The sequence below is a fragment of the Neopsephotus bourkii genome, unplaced genomic scaffold (assembly GCF_033783945.1).
Source record: "Neopsephotus bourkii isolate Nb327-2 ecotype Australia unplaced genomic scaffold, CSIRO-AGI_Nbou_v1 NB_1060, whole genome shotgun sequence".
Classification (NCBI taxonomy): domain Eukaryota; kingdom Metazoa; phylum Chordata; class Aves; order Psittaciformes; family Psittacidae; genus Neopsephotus; species Neopsephotus bourkii.
In genome coordinates this window covers 2,486,441-2,511,820 of record NW_026901548.1, presented here as the reverse complement: position 1 = coordinate 2,511,820, position 25,380 = coordinate 2,486,441, and the positions used below count along the sequence as shown (strand labels likewise).

General features: G+C 44.4%; 2 protein-coding genes across 2 annotated transcripts in view; one reads left to right on the top strand and one right to left on the bottom strand.

Annotated features, from left to right (window-relative positions):
* Nucleotides 1-25,380, top strand: part of ARFGAP1 (ADP ribosylation factor GTPase activating protein 1) — a 280,382-nt gene that overhangs the window by 78,321 nt on the left and 176,681 nt on the right. The gene's annotated exons all lie outside the window — the stretch shown is intronic.
* Nucleotides 1-25,380, bottom strand: part of YTHDF1 (YTH N6-methyladenosine RNA binding protein F1) — a 218,641-nt gene that overhangs the window by 109,018 nt on the left and 84,243 nt on the right. The window contains exon 6 of the transcript XR_009726685.1: nt 17,856-17,927. The gene's annotated coding sequence lies outside the window, so the exon portion shown is untranslated. The remainder of the gene's footprint in view (nt 1-17,855; nt 17,928-25,380) is intronic.

The following is a 25,380-nucleotide window of genomic DNA, read 5'->3' as shown; positions in this document are numbered from 1 at the left end:
AAGGACATCTTGAAGATTCAGAAGATGGCTTTCAGAAAAGCCTATCAGCTACGTCGTACCAAATTCATTTGAATCCCCCTTTTCTTAAAGCATCCACAAGAATATTGTCCCCAAATCTTTTATTACGTTTGTGTGCTTTGTATATACACATAAACACACTCATACACAAAATGATGTATTTTACACACAGGGGCTCAATCTGCAGCTGTTTAGAGATGGCTCTTTTTGGCATCTCATTAAACCCTCGTGGCATTGTGTGCCAAGGGCTGATTAGGTGTTAGTTAAAAAAAGGAAAAAGAGATATTCCCCTGTGGGATTTGGAGGCACCTGAATTATTCACAAGTCACACAGAGGGGGCCCATTTCCCAGCCTTGCTGCATCTGCACCAGCGCTGAATGCAGTGAAGAGCAAGTTCAACCCACTGATACAGCAGAGCCCAAGCCCAGCAGCTGGGGCTGAGCTTCAAATCCACACCTTTAAAAAATGATGCACTGTTGACTTCAGTATGGTAGTTTAATGGATTTGGTTAATAAAATATAAGCAAATAATATTTTTATGCGATTTTAGTGAGCATTTAAATTTACTCCTGATCCTCATCCAGTTTGAGGGCAAACAGCCTGAAAAACGGTAGACCAAAATCCTTCAGACTGCCAAAGCAGAGGTCAAGGGACTCCTCTGTGTCCCTCCTACCTGGGGCAACTGAGACCTCCATCCAGGTAATGAGCCCAACATGAGCATCATGCAGAGATGCATCCTGCATGTGTTACACTAGAGGTAATCCTTCTTTTAATTATGGGATTATGGAGCAATGGCTTACAGGGTATCAGAAGACCAGTTTGTTTGGGGACGGGGACAATACCACAAGATTAAGGCCAACGTATGCTATAAAAACAGGGAAACACATTTATTGCCTTTTCAAATGCAGCATAGGTGTGAGTGTATTCCTAAGGCAGAGTGAGTAGTGGAATTGTTTTAAGGGGCTACTCAGGGTTAATGAAATATGTCACCTCTGAATAAAAGCAGTTCTAATGGTTGTTTTTTCAGTTATTTAGTCATGTTGAAGAGTTGCAGATGAAGCTCCTTTCCTGGGAAAAGGACCTATCCCTCAATTCTTCCTACACTGAGATAGGTTTGCTCATCATACAAATATATAAATGCATCTATATACGCTTGTGTACATTTTGCTGCACTTATATACATTCCCATAACTGTGCAGACACCACACCACATCTCTGCGTGTGCATGCAGAACTTATGACAGTTCAGTCACAGAGTGTATAAAAATCTCATTCGCTTTCCACAGGACTCTGGCACCTGAAAAAGTGGGAGAGAGGAAAGAACCCTTAACAGAACACACTCATAATCTGCCACCAATGACCTAAAATCTCTCCTGCCCTCTGCTTTCTAGACCATCTCCTCAGTCATGAAATGTTCAGGACAGCAAAGGCGCATGTCTAACAAAGGGGAAACTCTCCTCATAGCATTCGTGCCTCTGTAAATATGCAGAAGAGCTGAGTAAGTTTAAGAGGGTCAACTGCTTGACTAGATCTCTCGGTGATGAGCAGGACATCAACACCTAGACAGATGACAGCCTCCTCCTCCAGCTCATCTCAGTTTCGCTAGGGCTCAGACAGCCACGTGGCATTATTTTAGCAGTGCATCCCCACAGCAAAGGAGATGCTCTCTAACAGCTTGTTATAGCCCCATCTGTTAGGAATTTACAGCTAATGTATCTTATAACATGGGTTTTTATAGGTAAGAAAGAAGCATTTGGCCTGGTTAGATCTCTGCATGGCTCTGGTCGTGATCTTGCTGCCTAACACATTTGGCGTAGTATTTTTGGGAATGGGTATTAAAAATATCAATGATTCATCCATCATTGATAAACATGCTGAGACGTTCAATAAACATGCTTCAGCAGCAATAACTGTATCTACGTATATAGAGACAGATGAATGTTTCCTGCGTGCGTTTGCAGCACGATTCCATCAGAGCAGTCCAAATTACAAGGTATTTTACACTTAAATCCAAGTTTTGTACTTTGACAAAGGGCAGGGTCTGAGGGTTGATGCAGCAGGACCCTGCATCTCGACACTGCTGTCCCAGCTCCTAGAAGCATCAGGAAGGTCAAATCTCCCAATATAAGACATTTACAGCCTCTTTCTGCTATACAATTTGCTCTTTATAGCCTTATTAAAGCACAAAATGGCAGAGGGCTCTGCAGGAAGACTCAAAGGGAATTAATTAAATGGCTTTTGGTTTAGAAAGCAAGACCAAATCAGTCTTTTCCCCCACAAAGACTAAAACCAACTGAGCTCTGATTTACATCTGCCCACTGAGTTGAAGTCCTTCAATCACCTGGACCCCTAAAGCACCCACTGCCCTGGGGCTAGACACAGCCTTTAACCCTGAACCATGACCACAGCCAATGCAATGAGCACACTCAGAAAGGAGCCAGGATGGTTTGCCCCATGTCCCTCAGCGATGAGATTCAACCACCCTAGCAACTCCTGACAGAGAGCAGGAGAAATGGGGAGGAGGAAGCACTAAAACAGACAATAAAGAGAACACTTCAGAAACCTATCCATTGGGGATCTTTTAACAGCATTGATTTCTGGGCTTCAAGAGAGGAAAAGGAAGAGAATAATGTTTCAAGAGAAAAATAACAGCCCCCAAACCACAGACTTCAAGCTGCCTGAATTTGCTATTGCCTTCAGGAGTGGCAGCTCAGGCCCAATGTGGTTTAATGCCTGTACTGCTGGATCCAACCCCACTGTGTGCTTCACAAGGACACCACGCCAATACAAATACACCACCACTGTGTTTTTGGGGATGTTAAAAGGCCCAGCACTTCCTCTCATATCACTTCCAACCCTGGGGCAATGCGACTGGCTCCCACTGGTACAAACAGCCCTGCGTGGAAGCAAAACCCAGGCTCTCCATCTCCTTCTGATTTTATTTTTCAGGGCCCTAAACTGAAAGCAGGAGAAGGGGGGTATTTGAGGATACTCCGCGTGTCTCCTCTATTCAAGGGGTAAAAGGGAGAAGCGTTTTGCTGCTCCGAGGGTACACAGTCCGTGATCCTAACAGCACATTATATAATGCTGCTGAATAAATGACAGACAGCCAGGGCTTAGAAGCACATCAAAGAACCCTGGTGACGACACGAACCACGCGAATGAGTGTGCTCGCTGTCACTCCAGCATCTCAAAAAGCATCCTCATGCCAGGCTGCCTCTTTAATCCCTGCAACGAGTTCAGCTTGTCCCCAGACTCTCCCACACTGAAAGGCTGATGCTTTTCTGGTCTTTCTTCCCCTTAGGTACCTGTTCATCCAATATCTACACCACCGCTGACCTTCAGGATCCCTGTTCTTCCTTAAGTCTAGCCCTGTCCTCACTCCTCTGCTCCTCCTTCATCCAGCAGGAAAAATATCATGGAAATAAATCATATCAGATCATATATAGGACAAAAAAAACCCCAAACACTTCTGTAGTTACCAGCCTGGAATATCCACATAGCTCTGCCTTGACCTTACATGCCTTTGGTTAAAGGGATGTTCCATTATTAATCCAGCTTAGAGCTGGATTAACTTTTAAAGATACAAAAATGCCCACAAGCCAAGTAAGGTGATATATTTTTGGCTGGTTGGAACTGGCAGGCTGCCGGGGCACGGTTAGGAAGCATCTAGAGCTTAGGAGAGGTGCTTTTAGATATAAATCCTGATGGAAAAAAAGAAGAAACAACCAAAAAACCCTAAAATAAATTATGTAAGCGAGTGAGAGGCAGCTGGTCACACAGGACAGTCCATGCGCTCCAGATATATCTGTACGCCAGGAGAAATTCCCATTACAGATTGAACCTGGTCATCCTGGAAAAGTAGAATCATGTCCCAGCTTTGATTTTGGAAGGGGAGGGATGAGGGAATGACAGAGGAGGGGAGCGAAAAAAAAAAGGTCATTCAAAAGAGGAAAACAAAAACATGCTGCATAGAAAAACATTTCAGGGCTGATCCAAAGCCTCCTAAAACTGATGTCAATAGGAGGGTTTTGTTTTCCTCCTTTCAACAGACACTGGATTGTGTCCCTAGAGAACAGTTTCCAAATGTGGCTGCTCTAATGAAGCGTCTAGAATGTGCACTGGGGAGGTTGAAGCATCACAGGGCCTGCAGCCCCCCCAGGAAGGGGATCTGCCTCGTTTGCTATTTTACTGAATCTAGCATGGGGTGGGCACGCCGGGAAGCAAGACCCGACTGGCAGGAACACAGAACGATGCTCGTGATCAGCGAAAGGTGGGTTTTCACATGTATCTTCACAAAGAGAGCTGGAATAGCATCCGAAGACACCCCCTCACATGTGAAATAAGGTATTCAGATTTGTAAACATATGCAGAATATTAACTTATGCATCAACAGAAAGAGATTTTAACAGAGCCTTTAAAACTAACTCTGAAATACTTTTAGTGTATGAAACTTCACACATCTATACCCACAGGTTGCTGCTGGCTGCAGAATACACATCCATCCTGTTAGCTTTCATCGCTGCCTGAAAAAGGGATTTATGAGCAGGATACCTGCTTTTGATGAGCGCATTAGTGAGGAGATGAGCAGAAAGGGAGAGAGAAGACGGTACAACGCATGTCTTCAGATGCCCAATAAAACTGAAGCTGTTGAGCTGCTACTGGGTTGCTCATTGCAATAAAGTTCCTTGTTCAGCATTAAATGGAGATGATTCTTACTGGTTTACCTGTATTACCATATGCCCAAAAACGTGTAAGTGAAAATAGACAGATAATGAGGAAAAATACCTTTGAATAAGTATTGCATAAAAAGAAATAGTTAAGATCTACCATGAATTATTCAAGCAGCTCCAAATATAAATTGCCACAAATAGCAAGACAAGATCTTGCCTTTCTGTACACTGCATATGTCCTGCAACAACCCAAACAGCGCATTCCACTTGGGAAGCTGTGTGCGGAGAGCTGCACTGCCTCAAGGAAATCCAATGGGAGGCAATGGTACGCAGGGCAGACTATGCTCCTCTTCGCCTTACAGATCACATATGTATTTTTTAAGCCATTTTGTGCAACCAGGATCTTTCAGCACATACTTCCTCTGTTGAAAGCCTACTAATACCCCCAGAGGGTTACACAGAAGATACTGCACTAGGGGAAGCCTGGGTACCACTGCTAGAGAGCAGGGCTGCAGAGCTGCAGGGGAATCTGTGTTCCCATATAACTGATTCTTCACTAAAACTGCAGTTTTGTTATTGTAATACTGACAGTGATTTACATGCAATTGGAAAAAAACAAACATACTGGCTGGTGCCTAAACCTGTGTAAGTGTATTTCTATACACAGGGCTGCGCTACTTTCATGCTGAAGAGTGGAATTCGGCACGAAAACCTAAATTTTCTAGGACACAGCAGGCAAAGGATGGTGGGAATCTGCACTTTTACCTGTCTGAATCCGCAGGGAACAGAGCTTCTCTCCCCTACCTGTGTAACTCCACTGAGGCCCGATCAAATCAAACAGATGGGATGCAGAAACACAGCCTCATGCCACCATCTCTCTGCATCCAGAGGGATTCTGCATCCTTCCTCCTGCTCCTCTTCCTGCCTCACCCTTCCTCTCAGCCTCTCCTTTTCCTAAAGAATTTGGGTCACCTTGCTTACACAGCACAGCTTTGCCCAATGAAGTCTGCTTTTGTGCAGCTCTCCAGGGCAGGAATAAAGTGAGGATTGATGCTACCGGGAGAAAGCTATCCTCACACGGGCATTAAGTTCTTGCCATTCAGGGGTATATGTGTATGTAATATAATTTGTGTACATATATATATATACACATACATGTATAAGTATATAAAGTATTTATTTTTTTCATAGTATTCCAGGTAACTCAGAGTATTAAACATGCGATCTGCAGCAATGCATTGGTTTCCCTAAATCCACAGGGAAGTCAGGAGTCCTTGCTTCCTGAGTCTATTTTACATTTTGTTGCTATCTCTTCTTAAACAAGTGTTCTGCTGCTTTGAAAGCAACATACACTTGGATGTGCCCACCGCTTGTGAGTGTCTCTCTGCCTTGCCCGAGGAGCATGTGCCTAGCTTGAGTCCCCATGGTGAGTGGCAGAATCTGCCATATGGAGGTCACCTTGTCCAGGTCCATAAATAGCTCCTTTTCCTAAGCAGGGAAGGGAAGGAGCTACTGAGAGTAATGAAAGAGGAGGCTAGCTCACATCCGTGGCACTGATTGGTGCCAGGGTTACAACACGCAGAGGCTTGTCATGCCAGCAGCAGCGATACCGTCAATCTGCAGGCACAGAAGTCACCTACTTCCACCGTGAAAACATGTGCCAGCCAGTTTTTCATTTCAGTTTTCACACAGGGGTTTGGATGCCTTTCAGGAGTTGAGAACAGACTATAGGAGAGGTGTCCTTGGGGAGACAAGAGCAGCCCCCAGCTGAAGGGCTTTGCCTGCTTAAGGGCACACATTGAGGGCTGCCAGGTTGATCCCACACAATAGGTGAGGGGTTTTGATGAAGACGCAGCATTGAGGCAGCACAGTCTAAGCCCCCCACTGCTGCTGAGAGCTGCACAAAGGCATAGGCATGACGGATCAGGCACAACAACATAACTGCCATCAGTCAGTGCCCCAGACTGTGGCAAGGACTTCTCTTCTGTGCAACTGGATACGGAAAGATCAGGATCTGCACCCTGTGCAATGAACCTTTTTGCTTTAGTCAGCTTTCAAGACACCAACAACTATGAAAATGATATAACAGAACCCTCTGACAGGCAACAATGTGCTCAGCTAGCAGCTAAGTAATTGATACCTTAAAGATAGACTGGAATATGTCAGCTAGAATGTCATGTCAGACTGACTTTCACAGTCCAGAAAGCATACTGTCGTGTTTCCATTACAACATCCTGAGGAACAATGTGAAATTAATGAAAACATTGCAAAAATAATGTTCCCAGGTAAACCACAGGAAATTTAAAGGAAGGTGAAATGGGAAGAGGAGGAGAAGAAACTGCTTTATTTGATTCTAATTCAAATCTATTCTGGAGTCTGAATTAGCACCTCTTTCTGCCCCAAAACATTTAGCAGATAAGTCATATCAAGATATACAGTTAAGGAGGAAGCATAAGGTCTTGATGCACTCAGTTTCCAGCCTTCGAGACAGTTACACCTGATAGCAACAGGGTGGTAACGCAGCCATTAACACCCCCTTGTGCAAGTGGAGCCTGCACTCGCCTTCCCACCCTGCTGAAACTGATCCCTTCCCATTTGTCCCTATGGTAAGGGAAGAGCACTTATCCCTCCATGACACCTTTTTGCATCCCACTGGCTGCAAATCCCTGGTTTGATCTTGTTCAGTGTGGAACATCTGACATGCCTGTGATGGGGAGGCTTTAACCGCTCTTATTCCTTCTTATGATACCCATGACTATAGGATTGGATAAAAGGGATGAACAGATGGATGGATCACGTATAGGCACTGTAAAGCCTTTATCCTTTGCTAGGTGTTGGTTTAAGCAATGCACAGTATTTTTAAATAGCCTCTTCTCTTTTTCCTTTCCCCTTCACAAGTTTTCCTCTCATGTTCTTCCCCTTGGCAGTCTCTTCCCCCCCTCTCCCATACAAACACTTTGAGCTGGAGTCTTGATATAGGAAAAAAAACACCCTCCATGAAGCAGCCCTAAGCCAGTGTTTCCTTTGTCCTTGCTCTTTAAAAGCTGTAGTTGCTGCTCAGATGAGGTAACGGGCCTCATAACACAAGAAGTATGTTTTTCAGAACTTAATGTCCTCTGCCACAGATGTCGTCTCTGCCAGAGGCTTATTAACACCTCAGAAGAGCAAAGCCCTGCCCACAAAGGGAAGGGAATCTAAAGAAGATACACAAACAAAGGAGGTGAATGTTAAAAGCAGCTAATGAGGGGGAAAAAAAACCCTCCACCTTCCCATCACAGCACTTCAGAACAAGTAGCATTGCCAAGCACTAAAAACCTGGGGATTAAAGAAACAATTTAGGAAGACTTGATGCTGGGAATGGAAATCTCCTGGAAGACATTAAAAGAACACCAAAGATCAGCACACAAATACGTATGTGTGTATATGGACAACTTTGCTAGGACTAACAGAAAAGCTACTCACAGATAATCAGGCACATTCATTTCCTACAAGGGAAATTCAAGTTTTAAAGAAAATTGAAACAGGGAAGCATACACAAAATGGTTTAACTATCAGAAGCACGTTCAAATGGACTTACTGAAGAAGCAAACCTGCTCATTTGCAAACCTTTTTAACACCAATCCTCCTAGAAACACCAAGAAGTACTCAACTAAAATACCCCCTTCACTGATTGGTCTTTTTATCTTAGGAAGTACTATGTGTTGCTTCTGAACTCTCCCCCACCACTCGCTACACTCAGTCCCTTCCAGCAATGGTTTGATTCCTAGCACACCAAGGCTGCCCTAGGCATAGGCATCTCTGCCAAGGTCGTATGCATCGGTATCTCATGGTGTTCTCCACCACCTCATCTACTAGGACAGTGGTTTTCTTCCCTTTTTCCAAAACAGCCCAAAAATGATGCATGTGCCCCTTTACTCCTTTGGAGAGAGATCTGAGGAAGGTGAGACACACCATAAAGACCAGAATTTTCAAGGTAGAGCAAAATCTATGCTCAGAGACATGTGCCACTAGCAGAATGTGGCAGAGGTTGGGGACCAGCTTTAGAGTAAGAATTCTGGTATGAAAAATGGATGGGTAAGAAGCAACAACGGGGCCATAAAAGATCACCAGAAATGAACAATAAGTCAGGATGTTCAAAAGGGCATGATGACTGAGATCAGCCGCAGCAAGGACAATAAAATCAGCCCCTGAGATTGTTGCTATTTAAAGAAATATTTCATATGGAAATGAACAGCCCATAGAGGGATGAGCTGGGTACGTAACACACAATGCTAAAACTGCCTGCCATTTAAACCCAGCACAGCACACAGGCTTCAGGGATCACAAAATATATCACAGGGGTTAAGACAACTAAAGTAGCTAAAAGCATTCAAGGAGCACTTAATCCAGGTTAGACACCCCAAGTGCTGCAAGAATTCGGTGGTAAAGCCCTTCCAGTTAAGTTGATTCTCTTATTAAAAGAGAGGCAAACTTTAAGCATGGGTCTCACTTTGCCCTTTGCATGAAAAAAAAATCATTTCATAAACAGAAACAATCCTGAACTGCTCCAGACTGATCCAAGGCTGCAGTGGACACTGAAGAGCCCATCCCTTGAAAAGAGGTGGACCACTGAGATGTTCTGGTCAAAAACTGGGGCTGTAAGTGCCCACATTAATAAGAACTCTTGGAGAAGACACCACTGTTATCCCTGTGGTAGCTTAGCTCTTCACTAGTTACACAGGGATCATAATTCTTGGTACTACAAAGCTCTCCTATGTAGCCATGTCAACAGGTCATGTCCATGGATGGGAGACATTAAGTCCCATCTTCACCGAGTGTCACGTCAACTAGATGCACAGCAAGGAAGATTATATTTTTTCAATCTGTGCACCCCTCTTACACGATCCAACCCAGTTTTGTCCCTTGCCTGTGCAGGGCTGAGCCAGAGTGAAAGATAAGATCAGGATCATTCAGAGGGCAGGAGGATGCAGCTCACTTCAGATGGTGCAGGCTTGGATGGCAGTCAAAGAACTGAATCTTCTGCAGAGATTAACAAGCTCCACAGGTGCAGGGGAAGAGCAGGCTCTTCGAGCACAGGAGGAGAAAAACACACAGTATGGAAGAGTGCCCACTGCCCGACTCGCTACCGCAACTGTCAAACCACTGCCAGTGGGTTTTCTGGAAGGAGGTCAGGAGAGGCAAAGGTGTGGAAAGAGAGAACGCAGCAGCCGCCGGTGTCCCACTGGAAGGAAACACAGCCAGCACTAGGAGATACAATCTGATCCTTTGTGTGTTTTGCAAGATGCCTTGTTGGAATCAAAGACCGTAGAAAACCAGTTTGTGAAATAATGCTGTTGACAGAGCAGCACCACCCTGTGTCAGGGTTGTTTCACAGAGTGGGGCTAATTCACCTTTTGTCTGCCTAATAGTACTGCAAACCCCAACTCTTTCCCATCAGAGGCCGAGTTATTTCATGCTACAAACCCTTCACAGGCAGCCTGACAACAGAACAGGCTCTGCAAAGCATTAGAGAGTTGCAATGAGTCTCAAAAGACACTTCCCAAAGCCTTTCTACCCCACGGAGAATGAAGGCTGCAGTGAGGAAATACCAGCTTCTCAGGGAAGGGGCTTAAATAGCTTTAAGTGGGTATGGCAGCAAAAGCAATGCAATAATAAGGAGGAAGAGCTGCTGAGATTATCAGTTCCTGGCATTATATTCCCAAAACACTCCCGAAGCCTCCCAGCTTCCATATGGCTCATCAGACACATACAATAACATGATCGTTCAGAACATTCAGTCCTATAGAAAGGAAACAAGAAACACAGACACATCCTTGCACTCCTGCACAGGCGCATACAAAGGAGCTGCTGGGACCGAAACAAAAGGGATGGGAGCAAATTCCATGTTTGAGTCAGCCTCCTCCAGGCTGCCTGTTCACAAACAAACTGTGACCATCAGATCTTTGGAAAGATGGTTCATGTGTTGCTTCCACATGGGATACAGACCCCCAGTGAGCACCAGCCTCTCCAGTGAGGCAAGCCATGCAGATGATGCATATAAGGGTGCAAACCCAAGCTGCCTGGCTTGCAGGGCAGTAAATATTCACCTTAGCCTTCCACAGAGTCACAGCACCATATCAACCTGCTGGAAATCCCACCTACAAGCAAACTGCAGAGGGCAAAGCTGTGCTAAAGTGACTGAAGGCAGTGGTGACTCTGTGCAGAGGTGGCTGTTGTCACATCCACCATGGTGACAGCTGAACAGGGCCTTGTCAAAGTCCTCATCCCTCTGTGCTACCAACAGAACACGGTTTTAAGGGAGCAGAAGCTGTTATTAGCTCTGCAAGGAAAACATTGCTGTTCCCTGGAGTTTTCCTAGACAGTGTCCTCATATGACAACTCTGGGCCATCCCACTGGCCGTAGCATTCGGTTTCAGTCTGAGGAAGGATGAGGCTTTTCGTGAACTCCAGAAAAAGTTCTCTGTCATGGCTTGTAACCATAAAACCTCATTCCCCAGCCTACTGAGGCTTAAATAGATGCAGTTTCAGTTTCTGTGATTCTTTTCCAAGACTGATAAGCCAGCATCCGTATCACTCGTTTTTCAGTCATCTGGTCTCCGGTTTTGAGAAACTATTTCAGTTCTACAAAGCTGGCCTGACATCTTTCTCCTTCTATGAGGTTTTAGAAAAAGGATGAATCACCCTTTTTTTCTTACTTTTCCAAGTGGGAAACTCCTTCACACAGTTACTTCCTTCTACCATCCACTGCAGCAGTTCTTCTTTGGCACCTACAGTTTCTTTGATGCCTTCTATTTCCTCACTGAGGGGCTTGTTTGTTTTTATTTCTTATAACCAAAGCCTAATTCCTCATTTTCTTGTTAAAATCCCTCAACCAAGCTCCTTGAGGAGCAAAGTAGGCATAAAGAAAGTTAATGAGAAATCCCTCCTCTACCCCTGAGGACTGAATTGGGGATAATTTAGGAATATTTGGAACCAGCTCTGACCCCTTTAAGACTCACCAGCATCACTGCGGGAGGAGGAGGATCCAACTGTCCTACATTTTCCTTGTGAATGCTACCACTGCTAACAGTGCATGGCTGTTCTTCCATGGCTCTCCTCATAGGTCTAGGCAGAGAAGGGTGGAACAGATACTGCAGTACTGAGCACCCAGCCCTGTGTTGGTACCTGGGCAGTACTGGCACTGCTTCCATGGTTACAGGCTCCTGGAAACCATTGAGTTCTAGAATGGTTTGTGTTGGAAGGGACCTTAAAGCTCATCCAGTTCCAACCACCTGCCTTGGGCAGGGATGCTTCCCACTAGAGCAGGTTGCTCCAAGCCCCTGTGTCCAGCCTGGCCTTGAACACTGCCAGGGATGGGGCAGCCACTGCTTCTCTGGGCACCCTGTGCCAGAACCTCACCATCCTCACAGGGAAGAACTTCTACCTCATATCCAATCTAAATCTCCCCTGTTTAACTCCATCACCATTTGTCCTACCACTATAGTCCTGATGAAAAGTCCCTCTCCAGCACCCTTGTAGCTCCCTTCAGACACTGGAAGCTGCTCTGAGGTCTCCATGCAGCTTCTCCTCTCCAGGCTGAACAGCCCCAGTGTCCTCAGCCTGTCTTCATGCGGGAGGTACTCCAGCCCCCTCAGTTCCATCGCTTCCCTACATTGGGCCCACAGAGCTGGTGTTTTGTTATCGCACCTTCCCCTGGATGCGATCATCTCGTGATACCCTCCTGAGCTGGCTCAGCTTTCCTCCTCAGCAGACGTGCACGAGTGAGTGCACGTCTGCTCCCTCTGCCCAGGGCTCTCCCCCCGCTCCACTCTGCTGCGCTTCACCCTGGGAAGCGTTTTGTGATGCTTTGGATCCCTTGTAAACCGTATTCTTCAATTTGGGCAGTCTTTCAACTCCATGAAAGTTACACGTTGTTTTCATTTCTTCTCAAGTACCTCAGGTCAAAGAAAGACCTGTGTCAGTGGCTCTAAAAGCCTAATAAAGTCTTTCATCCATGGACCTGCTTGCTGGCGCAAAGTCAGGGAAAACAAACTAAGTCATCGAGTGTTGTTCAAACTGTCAGATCCTTTTCAGCATGCTCTTCCTGCCAGCCTGCTCATGTGCATTTGGGGGCTGGGATTGGGAGGGAAAGGAAGAGGGGGGGGAAAAATCCTGATGGCAGAAAGCCCATGGAACAGCTGGCACCTTTCCAAAGCAGCCTCCCCCCGGCCCCCAGCCCGGCTTCGTGGGCACAGGCGTCTGCCAATCTGTTCTGCACACACACACACGCTGCACAACACAAGCAACAAAATGACTTTCCAACAACTTTGCTCACAAGTGCCACTCTACTCCGAGTTTGGCACCTTTCACTTTCTCTTCACCCCCGCCTCTCCAGGCTTTGCCTCCCAACAAGCTGGACAGGTTCCAGTGTTTAAAAGCCCATTTAACCACTCCCTTTTGTTTAGAAATGCTAAGCCTTGATCTGATTTTATCGACCCCGTGGTGCCAAGAGGAGGAGGATGCTGAGGGTTTCTGCGGATCCTGCAATGAACTGAAAAGCTCCAGGAGCCCTTCAAGCTTCAAGAAGAGCTTTGGCCACTTTGCAGCAGCCCTCACACTGTTGAGAAGCCTCAGAAGGAGAGCACGTACCACCCACAGGACCACACAGGATGGCTTTCACTCTTGGTTTTGGTGCATGCTCCTCCCTTCAAAAATTTCATTACTGGCACGTTCAGGGGCTGAAATTCAGTGCCTGAAATTCAGTGCCATGCTTGGCTGGCTCTATCTTTTGGTGGTTAAATAGTTCTTTACACTCTCTGCCTTGTGCAGTGCTGCTATGCCCAGGAAGAGCAGAGCAGCAGGGGAGGGAGGCGAAGAGGCAGGAACAGGACCTCTGCTCTGATTGACAATTGTAATCTTCCTGGGTATTGTTAGGAGACATCTTTCTGCACTTGATAAACCCAGCATGATTACACGAAACATATCCTTTTAAAATATATTTCTCTCTTTCATAAAGCTGGCAAAGCCAACTGCATTTAGAGCTAATTTCAATTCCTTTGTACAGTGCAGCATTTGGATGCCCTCTTAAGGATGCTAGGTTTGAAAGTTTGCCTTATCAACATCCTTTTCTCATAACCCCTGAGAAGCTCTTAACATTAGTGATGAGAAGGACTACGCAGATTACAAAGCAGAGTCATAGAGCTCTGGAAAAAACAGGAGAACCTTCCCAAAAATGTACTTCCTTTCCCCACATGGTTATTTATTTAATGGACATGTGAAAGGAAAAATACACAGGCCCAGCCAGCTACTGCGTTTGGAAAGATGTAACCAAATATTGACCACCAGCATCACCAGCCATGGGAAAAAGACATTCTGGTCCAATTCCTCCTCATCATCATCCCACTGGTTTTGTGCTGCTGATGGTCATGGGGCTGCTGAATAGGCGTAAGAATTGAAACATCAACATAGCTGCTATAAATTTGAATGAATAAGAATAGTTTCTCATCTATGGCAATTTACACCAATCAAGGCTCTACCTTCACGTATCCGGCAACCTGGAGGAAAGAGTCTGCTTCCTGCTAGGCAGCTGCTGACACATTTTTAACTTTCCTACACTGATTCTGCTCTCCTCTGCTTTTCATTCCCCACCAAAGACAAAACACAAAAGAAGTAATGATGAACAGGCAGCTGTGGTCAACAGAAGTAACATTACTGAGATTCTACCTAAAAGTTCACACAGAAACAGAGACTTACTGGCATCGAGAATAGCAGAGCCTGGAACAATGTCACTGAAAAACAAATTACACACAGACACCATCCAAGCAACTTTCTTCCGTGCAAACCAGTCAGATATTTTTGATATCCTGCAGCTTCAAGGAGGATAACAGGCAGCTGAGTGCTAGAGCTGAAGATCACGTTAGCCCTACCAAGATTATTCAGGTCATGCTAAACAGCAAATTCAGTGGATTAAGAGAGTCCTCATTCCCGCTGTGCAGGTTTAACAGCCTGCAAGTTACACAGAGGGGCTGAGGATGCTATGTACGTCGCATGTCTTGTGCAGCACTTTATAGTCAGACAAGCTCAGCAAGGGGCATCTGCCTTGCTAAAAATTACCATTGACCCATTCCTGTTTAGGAACATTGAGAAACCAATGGACTCACCCAGCAGCTATGAGAAAATCTCTTTGCCAAGCCATGCAGAACTCACTTTTGTGTCTGAAGTGTATTGGCATTGTATTACCATGACAAAACCAAATTACCACCATTGAGGATAGCCTTTGCTAATACAACGGTCCTTCTATAGTAATATACTCATGTGCACAAATGATAGCACAATGGACTCGATGTGTAACCACTATAGGATCTCTGTAGTAGCAGTGAACAGTTTTTCAGCTTCTTTCTTGTCTTACCCGAGTCATTCTCATGCAGGCATTAGTGTAAAGTTCAGCAGCGCAAAGCTTGCCCATCAATGTAATGCTGTTGTCTCATGTTAATGAGCTACTCCTGCAATTGCTACAGAGCAAAGGCAGGACGGGCCCAGTTTTGGAGGGTTCTGCACTGTCCTTACTGTCATTGCAGGTCAGTGAAATCATAGGTGCTCCTGCACAATGACCAAAATCAGCATGGAACCAATGCGACTAATACTGAAACCACCCCCAGTAATTAAGGCTGTATTAAATGCCTATTAAAAAAGGTTTTTGTAATCATTACAAATGAAAATGTTGTATTGTCAGGGAAAGAAGAGCCTGGGACAGGCAGAAAGTACCCAGCTTTCTGACCCAGCTCCTACCACACATGTGCTGAGACCAGCCCAGCACACCACAGAGCCAAGGCTGTCCAGAAACATCATGTTGATGGTCGGTGCTCCATGCCTCATTGGAAAAAAATCCTTCAGTGGGTAAGTGAGCAAGCATCAAATAAATGAAGCAATGGTGTTTCTGCTGATTTTTCAAATACCTATTGCTGAGATGGGGTCTAATAGAGGTTTAAAGTGTGCAGTTCCCTTCAGGTAGAGCAGCAATGAAGTCTCCCCTTTCACCCACTGCCCATGCTGGAAAAGGTGTAGGCATTAAACATCATTGAGACTTCTACCTCTGACAAAACCGGATGAAATTAGCTAGTGGCCTTGAAAAATAGTATAGAAACTGATAAGCAGAGCCACCTACATTCTGCTCTGGATGGCACAGAACTGAAGAAAGAACTAGGCTACAAATGAAAATGGTCAGTTCCTGAGTGGGTCAAGATATGGATATGAGCTTGTTGGTAGCAGGCTGACAGATTCCTTGTGGAGGCAGACAGCTCTCCTGAGATTCTATGAGCAACATAAGAGAGAATGATTTGCATTAGAGTGAAACACTAAGCCATGCACGACTGTTTAAGAGAACAACTCCAAGACTAACCTCCATCAGAAGCTTCACTGAGTAGCTTTGACCTCATAATCAGCACATTACAGGCTCAATTCCCACACTTGCACCCAAAGGTCTGAACTAGAAGCTGAAACAGGTGCTTTTTAACTCATAATTGTCTTACTAGTGTGTAAAGTCGAGATATAACAAAACCTTTAACAGACATCCTAATAAAACTCATCAACAAATGTTACTTTTCATTGACATCATGACAGTGCAGTGTGTACTGTAACAATTAGACACAGGTTTCTTCACAAAAGTTTGCTGATATTCCTAGGTATTTTTCCAGCTAAGGAAAATCACCACAAGCTCCCACAAAGGACTTCTCGAGGGCAGAGATGGCAAAGCTGAACATCCATCACCAACAGATCAGAGAGCAGATGGGAAAACCACAGTAAGAGGTTGCACCGAGTTTGCTGTTTCTTTAAGTCGCTGATGGATTCACACATGATGCAACTAGACACAACACAGCACTTGCATCTTCCTGCATCAGTGATTCTGCAGACATAGATCTTCCCACCCTCCTCTTCCCCCTTCCATGGCCCAGACATATATTCTTTGTCTGCAACTGGGTACAATCACTTTCTGCGTACAAGCCCAGCAAAACAAAACAGCCATTTGCAGTTCACAAAGCTGCCATGGCAGAAATAAATATTATCTTGTTTGTTGGGGTTTTCATCCTGGTTGCTGCTGTTTTGTTTTCCAAATCCATTGTTTTGCAGAACAATTTAACGCAAACGCATTCTTCCCGATTCAAGACTTCACAGCTTTGCTGCAGAGTAGATGGGTTCTCATGGAAAAAGCCAACCCTTCCAAGGCAAACCTCAAACTTCTCTGAAATCTCAACCTCTAGAGAACATCCTAAATCAGTAAATCTAGGAGAAGCACTAAGCCTTCTTCCAGTTGTGGCAGGAAACCACCAAACACAATAGGCACAGTAGCAACTGCCCATCCAGATGATACCTCAAAGGATTTTAGGGTAAAACATCCAGTGGTACAGCCACCTGACACTAAAAACCATGGCCATGTTGTGTTTTCAGAAGCACCTTACTTGATGCTGCTGATTGAAGTTAGGGGATGAGCCCTCCTTGGAAGAGAAACCTGCTCAAGTCTGCTCTTTATCCTGACACACACAACTGAGCTCTGTTTGGTGAGCAGCTTCAGGAACTAGTATGTTTTCTCCTTCTCCCTCCTTTTCTTCCCTCCTCACTTCAATTGCCGGATCTGGTGGTAATTTTCCTCTCCCTGATGCCTCCCTCTCTATCTTTTCCTTCTCTTTTCCCACCCTGTCAGCCAATGACAAAAATAGAGATGGAAAAAGACACAGTTGCATGAAAGAAGGGATTTTTCCATCTTTAATCGCAGAAGGGGACTGTTTTGTGCATTGCCTCGCTGCAAAAAGCATCACAGGTTGGGCAGGTAAGATTTGAAGGAAGGCTGTGTGATGCATCAAGCCAAGCCTGCCCCTTGACCTCCCACTCCTGCCTGCAGCTTTATTGGAGGCATGGGCGTGAAATGGTACCAGCAGTGATGCCTTGTGCTTTTCTAAGCAGCCTTTGTGCAGAAGAAGCAGTTGTATCTGCACCCTACGCGTTGTACTTACCTGTAACGGGTGTACCTGGGGAGGAATGTTTCCCTGAGTTTGAATCACTAATACAAAGTGCAGGCACTAGCTCTGTGGCTCAGCAGATACAACACTGTCATGCTCCAAGGTTAGAACTCATTTAAAGAAACCTGAGTTACTGACAACTTAAGAATGGAGGTAAAAATAACCAATGCTTACCTTGGATTTTGGCTGGTTGGGTGTGGGATTTCTTTTGTCCCAACAGGGACTGCTTCACTGGGTTTTGCGCAGCTAAAGGAACAAAAGGAGAATATTGTAAGAACAAATCAAAAGATGGAATTCTATCAGCATGGCATCTTTAAAAATCTGTGTGTCTTATGGTTTGATTTTTGCATAGTATTACAGCTGATCAAAATTATATAGGCCATAGGTATATCCTCATTGCTGCTGGACAACATTAACACTGATCTCTATTCACTTATAGTGTTGTTCCTCTTCTTCCACCCCTTCCTTGCTCACCAATTTGCCACATTTTGAATGCATTTGGTCCCAGAACATCTCTCATTCACCTGGAGTGTTTATCACCAAATACAGTGTATTTTTTCAGCTCCCCAACTGGACAATTAAAGTAATGCAAGGTTAACAAAAGATGAACTTCCAGGTACCATCAGCACACCTTCCAGGATGATCACTCAACATGAATCCAGGAAATTTCCTCCAGTTCCATCAATACGATGGCAAACTACTCAACCATTTCTGAACACAGAGTGAAGGAGTCGAGGTGGGTCTTACGAGCAGCACATGCTGCTTTCCCTTGTGAGCTTCTCATTGCCTTTTATTTCCAAGCTTAACGGTCCTGTCTTTCACCTCCACCCTTCCTATACTTTGTGCTGGTACAAATGACTATGTTCAAACCCTAGGAAAGAACCAAGAGAAGCCACCAAGCCCATGGCACTACTAGCCTAAGGGACAGTGTCACAACACTCAGTATTTTTGTGCTCCCCATCTAAAATTAACTGATTATGTCTTTCAATGGACCACCTACAGCTCTCAAAGTTTAGGCAGATGGAAGCAGAGAGACTCCATTCAGAGAGATCTGAATCAACAAAATAGGATCACAAAAATAAAATTATTCCCCTTATGATTTTTTTTTTTTTTATGAATACTACCCAGTAGTGCCACATGAATTATTTTCTCTAGAGTATTATGGTCTGGATTTCTTAAATACATCTGAGACGTTTCCCAAAACAGCCTTTTTAGAAAGATGGATTTATCAAGATTAAAGACTTCCCCTGGAAATTCACTGTAAATATTTTTGTAACCTACTTTTCGCCCTCCCTGGGAGCTCTTTGTCTTACATCAGTGATCTGCCACTCTCACATCCTGAGTCCTTCTGCCTCGATGCTTCTTGGGATAAGATGATCTTTACCATCAGTGACTCTGATAGCCCACTTTAAATCCTCTCTTTCTCGATTCATGCATTTCATAATTTCTCTCTCTCTTCTCTTGCAGCTATAATTACTGGTGGATTTCATTTTATTACGAAAAAAACCAATAACTCAAAATACATCCTAAGCCCCTCTCCCTGCACAACCTCCAACTCTTCCTGCCGAATGTCCCCCAGTGATCAGTGCTCAAGATGGCAGCAGGACTGCCGAGCCAGATGGGAGCTGCTGAAGACCTCAGAGATCAAGCTACCAGCCTTCAATTTTGACATTTGGTCGTGGGTGGCAGATTTCTTCCTTTCACACTTAAAAATGTTCAAAACCACAGTAGTTCTGTTTGAGGGGGGAATCGAAGGCTGATTAACCTTGTCTTCTTATGTGCAGATACAGATGTTGAGAAGCTATTTCCCACCCACATTGGCCAGAACTGGTCTTTGTACCACTAGCCAGCACACAACAATCCATCCTGTGCCCTAAGCTCACACAGACCTCTAGTAGGGTTTTGGTGCCATTTAGTACATGGGAATTGGGACAGATAAAATTTGCTCCTTCCTATAGTGCCCTACAACTGCCATGGAAACTAGCCCCAAATATCCCTAAATTTTGAGCATCACTGCAAAACATTTTCCTGATAGGCTAAGAAAACCAGATCCCTCTTCTATGCTGGGCTCCCCCTATGGCACAGTGCGGAACCTTTCCCATTACAGACAGCAGGAGTGAGGACACTGCTCCCCTTTTTTGAAATAAGGAGGATCCTTCTTCAAGTGCTTTTATTGAACCATATGCCTGCACCGTGAGCTCAAAATGACACTTTTGAATAATTTAAGGTAATGATAATAGAAGCATTAAAAAAAAAAAAAAAACCTCATAGAAACCAAACCCAATTCCTCTCACAGCTTCTGAATTAGTTTTTCACTTGTAGCCACTTCTGCTCTATCTTAAGAGCTATTAAAAAAAAAAAGAGGCATGATAGAAGGGAATATTAGGAAATTACTAATGCTTTTTTGAAAGCACCTATTGCTTCATCTGCTGCAGCACTATTTCTGGATTCCTATGCAGCTTTCATCTTCACATTGAGCGTTTCACAGGGCACCTTACTCCCAGCCCAAAGAGGACGGGTTGGTTTTGCTCATTTTGCCCTGCAGCTGTTTTGTTCCATTGGAGATGATGCCTCACTGGGGCAGGACTTTATGATTTTGGTTTAAGGGATGAGCTTTATTTACCAGCCAACATTAACCATTTGGACTTCCCAGCTCCAAAATTCCTTGCAGGCATTCTGAATATATTAGTGGGTGTCTTTTTTTCCTTTTAAAGTCTATTTTTAAAGCTGGGTCTGACCCAGCTGAGGACTTTGCTGCTATTTCATGTTTAGCTTTCAGGAAGGTAGAAACACAAGCTACTCCCTAAACCACTGGGATCAGGATATCATCTTTTCCCCAGCAACATCTGGAATATTAACAGACTGGAGCAGGATTGGAGTTGCATTGGCTGAACCAATCTCCTGCAGGAGCCTCCCCCTGCTCGGAAGAAGGGAAAAGCAGCCGCAAACGTGAGGAGCAGCAGCCTCACTCACCGCTGTGTGACTCCAGTTTCATGCCTGCACTTCTCCATTGATTTATGGGGCAGCTCATTTCCAGACCCACCTCCTTCAGGAGGAGGAACTTCAACTCAATGTGAATAATAGGGTCTTATATCTCTTAAAGCAGTCGCTACTGCTTTCTGGGATGGGGAATAGGGGAGGAATTATGGTGAAGAGAAATATTTCTCTTCCCTTTGGATGGGTCTGGAAACTACAGAATGGTTTGGGTTGGAAGGGACCTGAAAGAAATGAACTGCACAGACAGCTGGTGCATTTTGCATTAAAAAATAAAATGTAATAAATGATATAAAGCCCCTAACCCAAAACAGAGCTCATGATGACGAGGAGGAGATCCTCCAACCCATTCCCGTCGTTGAAGCCGCACAATAGAAGGCACACACGCCTTCCGCCCATTCAATCTCTGTCTTACATCTATATATCTATATCCACATGCCCCACAAAGGCATATTTTCCACGTTAAGCCTATGGATTACTGGCTCAGGCCCTTACAGGAAGAAAAAAAAACCCTGTTGCCAAGGCAACGAGCCAGGGGTTGCTATGGCATCCGAGCGGAGCAGCTGGGCCAATCCCTGCTCCCTGCGAGCGGGAAGGCGCAAAGCCTCTAAATTTAATGTCAGTGCGGAGAGGAAGGGAAGCTGTTGAGGCATGCATGATGCTGAGCGTGCGCTTGCTAAATGCGGACAACATGGCCCCCATGATTAGGACCAGCACACTAATGAATATTCATTGGGCTGATTAAAGCAAAGTCAATTAACTACTTGACTGCTTGATTTTTTGCTGGATTTTAGTCGTCTCTTTTTAACCATTTTGCCACTGGGGATGCTCTTGTTCTCCCCTTCATCTCCCTCTTTCCTCCTTTCTATTTCCTTACATTGGTGATTAGGGTTTAAATATGGGGTGTTTTTCTTTTCTTTATGCTTTTTACCGACTATAACCCACCCCACTCAGATTTTACAGCTCACTTTATTCCACCAGTAAATCATGTTCTTGTAGGGTCACTGTCTTCCACTGCAGTTGTAGGTGAGCCAGAAGGTCACAGATTCCCATCAAGTTTTTAAATCTCACATGCGATTTAATTCTAAATCCACACCTAAGCAATAACACTGATTTTCTACCTCACAGTGGGATTCTCCCCCCATCACCGCAGCCCTTTGTTTTATAACACAGGGAGTTGCTGTGAGCAGGGTCAAGGGCTGCTGAATGTTTTGATTGGGATTTGTTAGCTCAGGATTCCTTCAGACAGATGACTTGGAGCGAATGTTCCAGGAAAAACTGGACAGATTCTAAAATAAAACAACAATTCATTACAAACGGGTTTCAATTTAAAGAGATGTCTTTCTCCCAGCACCGTAGTGATGCAAGAGGGCTGCAAAGAGGACTGCATATTTCATAAAGATCATTTGTCAGGATGTGCCTGAAAACTAAAACATGAAATTCAATTGAAAATAAATGAAAAATTGCTGGCAAAAAAATATTTCCATGTTTGTGAATTCAGCCTTTACACCCCAAACCTAGGAATATACATTTGTTTTCACTGTGTTCTTTGGCTTGCTTTGAAAACTCTCTCAGGTTCCTGTATTATGTATATAGAAGTGTGTCAGAGAAAGATGCATTTACATGATAGTTATGGCTCTCCTGGAGGGGAGTTATTCATAGTTCTAAGTTAGATATCTGATGGGTAGAGCGGGAAACCTGAACATAATCACCCAGCATTGGGGCTCATCTCTTTGTGAGCAACTGAAGTAAAAAGGAGCAGAAAAAGGCAGAGCTTACAGCAGGGAAGGGACAACACTGACTTCCAGTATTGTATGTGCAATTTAGATACTTGCAGGAAAAAAAAGGGGGAAAAGTGGTGGAAGAGGAATGAAGTGAGACAAAGCATAACTGAATTTAACTGCAAACTAAAATCTAATCAATTTCCATTATATAAACTCCATGAACCTACAGGGTTCTTTATTATTTTGCTGGCTGATGCGCATATTTATGTATTTCTAGACATCCACAATTATAAAAACGTATAACTGCTTTTCCAGCATACCCCTAAATTGTGGAAAACAGGGAATTACAATGCTTTCCTGTGCCAGTTGTATTCTGGGAGCACTACAAGCATTTCTCTGCACACGCGCTGCATGCACATCATCTGTCTATTAATGCCATTATCCCAACTTTTAATCTCATTCGCATCCCAACCTCCAGCACCCATCTGGACTCTGCCAGTTATTGGGGTTTCACCCTGCGGTGGCTAATGCTGTGGGAAGGATGGAATCCCAGGCAGGATTTGGTGTTCACCTTCCTGGATTGCCGAGATGCCGCCCTTCTTTACAGAGCTTTAGGTTTCTGCCATCAAAATCAGAACTCTGCATAGCAACACTGAGCTCTGCGGGGTAACGCGTTTCATTTACCCAAATCTGAAGAACCCCAACAAATAATTGCCTATTTATGAATTAAAAGAGCAGCAGAAGGAAGAGGAATGTGTTAAAATGCCACATTCAATCAAAAGAAATATATATTGGGGGACCTTTCTCAAAACAATCCATTTTCATCTACGTGCAGTGGAAATCTTCACAGGGGGCAATATGCAAACATTGATGCACACACACACACAAAGAAAAGGAGAATAATTCTGTTCTTACAAGAAAATGTAGAGAATTGGATTCAAATTCTAACTGGGTCACAAATGAAATGGAGTCAGCAACCTACAGAACAGAGGGGGAAAAAGGACAAAAAAAGGCAGAAACCCACCCCAGTGCCATGCAACTCAGCAGTCTGCAAGTCCTGGTCATGAGAGGCCACAGCATTAGCCAGGCAGGGTGTTGCAGGTCAGGATTAAGACGCATTAACAAATTCAGATGGAGGAAGCTTGCCCAGAACCTGCCCACAATTTGCCAGTTCTCTTCATCTCCTTTCCATGTGAATCAAATTCTCTATTTGGAGGAGGATTTTTTTTTTTTTTTTGAGTTTCTGAATCATGTTATTTTGGGCAAAATTTGCATCCTTGAGCTGTGAAAAGCATTTTAGCTCCAAACCTACACAAGAGTAAGAACTACATGATTATTGTGCTTATACTGTGAATGATACGGAGATTAAAAATGCTCAAAGGCATCTGCGCGCATGTATACACACACACAGATAAATGACAGGAAACAGCATCAATCCTGGCTCAAAGATATACAGCAAATTCTATCAACTGTTTAAAAGAAATCATGGAAATACAACCTGGGAATCTGCATCTGCACAATGGAAAAGATTCAGAGCGCAAACCCATCGCAGGAGCAGTAAATTCAGGGTTAAGTCTCTGGATTCCTGTCTGATACTCTCAGCCTTTCATCATGTCTCTATGAATTTTTATTCCTGCACTCTGGGGTAAATTAAGGCTGATGGTGTCAATACTGAGTTTTTGAGCCCGATTTCAACATTCTTTCTGTTTCGCCTGTTTAATTCAGACCGTTTAGGTTTGATTTTTCCAACAATTTAGGAGGAGAGTTTGGGGCTTTCTAATCCGCTTTTTGAAATGCCGTATTTTCCAGGAGGTTATTTCCTAACAAATCTCTCCCCCCACACACACCAAGTCAACCTGTGCACATTGTGTCACAGCAGTAGCCATTTTCCCAGGCAGAATAAATCCCTCCTCATTCAGTTCCAGCGACCTGATGGCTAATCAACCCCCTCCAAACCATCAGGAGCACCCCAAAGCTGCAGAGATACTCAACTTTCACATCTATCTGCTCTTGAAAAACACCCCCCTCCCTCCCCAAACCCTTCTGGAAAAGCCTGATGTGTTTGAGATTAAACCCATGATGTGTCTGGGATTAAAGCAGAGCACGTTTACAGCCCTCGCAATGCTAACCAACCAGAGGAGTTATCTAATACACGATACATGTGATTGAATAACATTACAGTAGACGTTCCTTCCTCCCTGCGTGCAGACCCCTCTATGATGCACACACATGGTATTCCTAATAGGATCTCTTCTCCCCTCTCTCTCTCCCCCGCTTTCACAATCTGTCGCTCTCCAATCTGCCCACTCTGCTCTATTTTCCCATCCAATATTCCCCCTCTAACACATTCCCCTCCTCTTCAGCCCCAGTCTTTGCTCCCTCCATCTTCCCATTCCTCCAGGCTCTATTGGACACGTTAATCCTGGCACCAAGTTTTGGGTCCATGGACATTCAAAGCAGACTGGTTAGAAAAACAGCATAGGAAAAAGCAGTTTCTACCCCTACTACTAGCACTTAAATAACATGGCAACAAATAATTTGGTATCTAAAATCAGTTTTTCACAGCAATGAGCTACATCATTAATACTCAATCTTACTATTTTATCAGAAACTTTACAAACAAGTTCACTGCTGCTACCCCTGCATTATGGAGGGGAAGAAACAGCAAAGGGAAGGAAAAGGCTCGATCAGGGCTCCCCAGCAGGCTGGTAGCATAGCCTGAAATAAATTAGGTCTCCTGGGTTCCAGTTCAGTGCTTTACCCATTAGTCTCTGACTAAGAAACAAATGTAGAGAGGCCAGAAAACACGTAAATTAAAGCAACACTTCACTGTTCCTTATAGCCTATAGAATAATTACTAGATGCAGATGTAGCTAGAGATGCCCGAGGCTTTGGTGATCCCAGGGATATATTTATAAGATCTGGCTTTTCCTCCAGCTTTTCCTTCCATCCCACTGCTCTTCTGTGTTGTAGGAACTGTT